The sequence below is a fragment of the Balaenoptera borealis genome, assembly GCF_965194805.1.
Source record: "Balaenoptera borealis genome assembly, chromosome: 2".
NCBI lineage: Eukaryota > Metazoa > Chordata > Mammalia > Artiodactyla > Balaenopteridae > Balaenoptera > Balaenoptera borealis.
Genome location: NC_138867.1, coordinates 173067787 through 173073437, shown reverse-complemented (window position 1 = coordinate 173073437; position 5651 = coordinate 173067787).

Sequence of the window (5651 nt, the reverse complement as noted above, 5' to 3'; positions counted from 1 at the left end):
GCTGTGGCCTCAGTTCCTTCTGCCGGCAGGAGACTTGGCAGCACCCCGGACGGTCATTGCTGCCATGTGGGTCCCCAGTTTTGGGGGGGGACAGCTTCCGTGGCATCCCCAGTAGCCTCCAGGTCAGGCATGCTCTGGCTTCCGTGTCACAGATGGGAAAACCCAGGCCCAAGGGAGGCAGTGCCTCTCAGGTGATGACCCCTGGCCAGTGGAGCTCGCCGCTGACCATGGCCCTCCAGCCCATCCCAGCGGCCGTGAGGGCCCCGTTCTATAGACGGGAAAGGCAGCTGCCAGACCCCGGCCACACAGACCATTTAGTGGCCTAGCAGAGATTTGAACCCCAGTCTCTGTGCTCCAAAGCCATTAAACAAAAGTTGCCCTCTGTTCCTAGGGATAATTGGCACTCGTGGCAGGAAAGTCTCACTCTACAGCAAGGTCTTAAAAGGTAATCTGAGGGAATTCTCTGGTGGTCCAGTGGTTAGGACTCAGTGCTCTCACCGATGTGGCCTGGGTTCAATCCCTGGTCAGGAAACTAAGATCCCACAAGCCACTTGGCTTGGCCAAAAAAAAAAAAAGCAATCTGAAACTTAAAAGCCACAAAACATCAATTTCCTGATGAACCCCCTCCCTGATCTCTCTATTCTGCATGTACAGAAACACCTAGATAGTGTTTTCAATAAGATGCCATCTGCACTGGGTTGAATGGTGACCTTAGAAAACTTATGACCAAGTCCTAACCCCTCAATACCTACCCCCCTTTTCCCACGAGGAGAGACTTCTTAGTCCAGGGTCTCAAGATGGGTTACTGTTTATACATGAGGTTGTATCACCCTGATTTTTCATCTTGGCCAAACTGTTGAGTACATACAGGTGCTGCCTCCTTGTTCTGATTTCATTTCTTTCCAGGGAGATTTTCTTATATTTATTTTCAATTAGCTGGTTCACTTTTTTTTTATTAGACATTTGTCTTTTTCTCATTCATATATCATAATTCCTTTTTTTTTTTAATAGGGACAACAAACTTGTTAAAAATTTTAATTGCAAACAAAAACACGTAACACAGGGACTTCCCTGGTGGTCCAGTGGTAAAGAATCTGCCTTACAATGCAGGGGACGCAGGTTCAACCCCTGGTCAGGGAACTAAGATCCCACATGCCGTGGGGCAACTAAGCCTGTGCGCCACAACTACTGAGCTCACGTGCCTCAACTAGAGAGCCTGGTGCCGCAAACTACAGAGCCCATGCGCTCTGCAGCCCGCGCACCACAACTAGAGAAGAGAACACCTGCTGCCACAACTGGAGAGAAGCCCGTGCGCTGCAACAAAAGATCCCGTGTGCCACAACTAAGACCTGATGTGGCCAAAAGTAAATTAAATAAATAAATAATAAATATTTTTTAAAAATCCTCAAGAAAATATTAAAAAAAAACCACACGCATAACATAAAATTTACCATCTCAACAATTAATAAACTTGCATTGTACAATTTTTTCCAAATTTACCTTTCAGCTTTGTTAATGAGTGGTTTTGCTGTAAACATTTTATTTTTACCATTTTCAAGGCACAGTTCTTTAAATGTCTCTCTTTTGTGCTTTTAGAGACCCTTCCACAGTTGGCACAAATTCTCCCAGGGTTTTTTATTTCTGTTTATTTTTACCCACCTAGGACTTATTTTGGGATGAAGAGAGAGGTAAGGATTGCCCCAACCTGGGCAATTCGATTGTTCAGTGCTATGTACAAATTTGAAACACTCCTTCCTCCCTGAAAAAGATCCCATGTGTGTCGTTGTTTCTTTCTAAATCTGTTCTAATCCATTGCCAACCTTTCTGGCCATCTCCTTGTTTTCGTTGGTATAGCTTTGTGTGCCTTAAGAGCTCACCAGGCAGGTTCTTTCTCCTTAATTTTATTTTTTCCTTCACAAAAAATTTTTACATTCTGATTCTTCTTGGAGTTCTAGAATCTCCACGGAGGGGGCCCAAACACATGCATAAGAAACGCTGTCAACTTCTGCTTCTCACCAGATAGTGGGCTAGAGTCCCAATAAAAACAACTAAAATTGCTGGGTAAAAATGAGTTAAGTCTTGATTAACATAATGTAAGGGTTAAGTCTTAATTTCTGGTTGCTCAGTGAGCAACCAGAAAATAAGTAACAGTCAGAGGCCAGACCAGTGCAGACAGAAAGCCCAGGAGGGAAGCGGCTTTTGTGTTAGACAAGGCAGGTTTGGTCTTCCATTTTCATGGACCTTCAGGATGGTGTGTCTGATAAGTAAAGACCTCAAAACATGAAGTAGAAATCAAAATAAGATCTTCCCAAGAATGGAAAGCAAACTTGGGCGGATGACATGGTTTAAAGTAGTCCAGGATGAGAGGGTGTGGAGAAAAGGGAACCCTCTTGCACTGTTGTTGGGAATGTAAATTGATACAGCCACTATGGAGAACAGTATGGAGGTTCCTTAAAAAACTAAAAATAGAACTACCATACGACCCAGCAAACCCACTACTGGGCATATACCCTGAGGAAACCATAATTCAAAAAGAGACATGAAATGCTCATGAAACTGCAAAACACTGTCAGGTGAAATGTGTAATGATTATGGCCAGTGCTTCTTTTTTAAACATTTTATTTATTTATTTGGCTACGCCAGACCTTAGCTGCAGCACGCGGGATCTTTGGTTGTGGCATGTGGGACCTAGTTCCCTGACTAGGGATTGAACCTGGGCCCCCTGCATTGGGAGCATGGAGTCTTAGCCACTGGACCACCAGGGAAGTCCGTAGGCCAGTGCTTCTTAAAGTGAGATCCACACAACACATTCTTCAGCATTTTTGAGTTCTGTAGGAGAATTTTTAATTTTAGTTTTTAATTAGATGCTAATTTAAAAGTTAATACAAGCATATTTCAAATTATCTGATACACTTATTGTCTGTTGAGGAGACAGGCTGAAAAACTACACTGACAAACAGTTTTAGATCACAGGAGCGCTCCGTATTTATGATTGCATTTATGCTGAGGGATCCACCAAAGAGTTTAGTTTTAAATGTGTTGGTAAGAATGTCCAGCCCTACTACACATCCTGATGTCAAGAAGGTAACACTTATCCCACAACTACTATTACACAACTCTTATTAGTTTCAAATACAGGAAAAAAATTTCACTCTTTTTTACAGTGATAATTTGCAATTGAAAATCATTTTCATAGAATAAAATGTTGATTTCTTATTTAGTGACTATGATACTATCATTTGACAATGGTACATAAAAGACCTGTACTCAGAAAACTATAAGACACTGATGAAAGAAATCACAGATGACACAAACAGATGGAGAGATATACCACATTCTTGGATTGGAACAATCAATATTGTGAAAATGACTATACTACCCAAAGCAATCTACAGATTCAATGCAATCCCTATCAAATTACCAATGGCATTTTTTTTACAGAACTAGAGCAAAAGATCTTAAAATTTGTATGGAGACACAAAAGACCCTGAATAGCCAGAGCAGTCTAGAGGGAAAAAAAAGGAGCTGGAAGAATCAGACTCCCCGACTTCAGACTATTCTACAAAGCTACAGTCATCAAGACAATATGGTACTGGCACAAAAACAGAAATATAAATCAATGGAACAGGATAGAAAGCCAAGAGATAAACCCACACACCTGTGGTTAACTAATCTGTGACAAAGGAGGCAAGGGTATACAATGGAGAAAAGACAGTCTCTTCAATAAGTGGTGCTGGGAAAACTGGACAGCTACGTGTAAAAGAATGAAATTAGAACACTCCCTAGCACCATACATAAAAATAAACTTAAAATGGATTAAAGACCTAAATGTAAGACCGGACACTATAAAACTCTTAGAGGAAAACATAGGAAGAACACTCTGACATAAATCACAGCAAGATCCTTTTTCACCCACCTCCTAGTGTAATGGAAATAAAACCAAAAATAAACAAATGGGACCTAATGAAACTTAAAAGTTTTTGCACAGCGAAGGAGACTATAAACAAAATGGAAAGACAACCCTCAGAATGGGAGAAAATATTTGCAAATGAATCAACGGACAAAGGATTAATCTCCAAAATATATAAACAGCTCATGCAGCTCAATATTGAAAAAACAAACAACCCAATCAAAAAATGGGCAAATAGACATCTCTCCAAAAAAGACCTATAGATGGCCAAGAGGCACATGAAAATCTGCTCAACATCACTAATTATTAGAGAAATGAAAATCAAAACTACAATGAGGTATCACCTCACACAGGTTAGAATGGGCATCATCAGAACATCTACAAACAACAAATGCTGGAGAGGGTGTGGAGAAAAGGGAACCCTCTTGCACTGTTGGTGGGAATGTAAATTGATACAGCCACTATGGAGAACAGTATGGAGTTTCCTTAAGACACTAAAAATAGAGCTACCATGTGACCCAGCAATCCCACTACTGGTCATATACCCAGAGAAAACCATAATTCAGAAAGTTACATGCACCCCAATGTTCATTGCAGCACTATTTACAATAGCCAGGACATGGAAGCAACCTAAATGCCCATCAACAGATGAATGGATAAAGAAGATGTGGTACATATATACAATGGAATATTACTCAGCCATAAAAAGGAATGAAATTGGGTCATTTGTAGAGACGTGGATGGACATAGAGACTGTCATACAGAGTGAAGTAAGTCAGAAAGGGAAAAACAAATATCGTATATTAACGCATATATGTGGAATCTAGAAAAATGGTACAGATGAACAACTTTGCAAGGCAGAAATAGAGACACAGATGTAGAGAACAAACATATAGACACCAAGGGGGGAAAGTGGGAGGGGGTGGTGGTGGGATGAACTGGGAGATTGTGATTGACATACATACACTAATATGTATAAAATAGATAACTAATAAGAACCTGCTGTATAAAAAATAAAATTAAAAAATTAAAAAAAGGGAGACATGTACCACAATGTTCACTGCAGCACTATTTACAATAGCCAGGACATGGAAGCAACCTAAGTGTCCATCGACAGATGAATGGATAAAGGAGATGTGGTACATATATACAATGGAATATTACTCAGCCATAAAAAGAAACAAAATTGAGTTATTGGTAGTGAGGTGGATGGACCTAGAGTCTGTCATACAGAGTGAAGTAAGTCAGAGAAAAATAAATACCGTATGCTAACATATATGGAATCTAAAAAGTTTGGGGGAGGGGGAAGGGTAAGCTGAGACGAAGTGAGAGGGTGGCATGGACGGATATACACTACCAAAAGTAAAATAGATAGCTAGTGGGAAGCAGCCGCATAGCACAGGGAGATCAGCTCGGTGCTTTGTGACCACCTAGAGGGGTGGGATAGGGAGGGTGGGAGGGAGATGCAAGAGGGAGGGGATATGGGGATATATGTATAGATATAGCTGATTCGCTTTGTTATACAGCAGAAACTAGCACCACATTGTAAAGCAATTATACTCCAGTAAAGATGTTAAAAAAAAAGTCTTAAGATTTATAGATTTTAAATAAATACTTATTGAACATATAAAAAAAAAAAGTAGTACAGGATGGTGGTGACCCTGGGGGTCTACTGGCAGAAACTTCAACCCCAGTCTTAAAGAATTACCCCAGTCACATCCCAGGAAATTAGAGCCAGAAT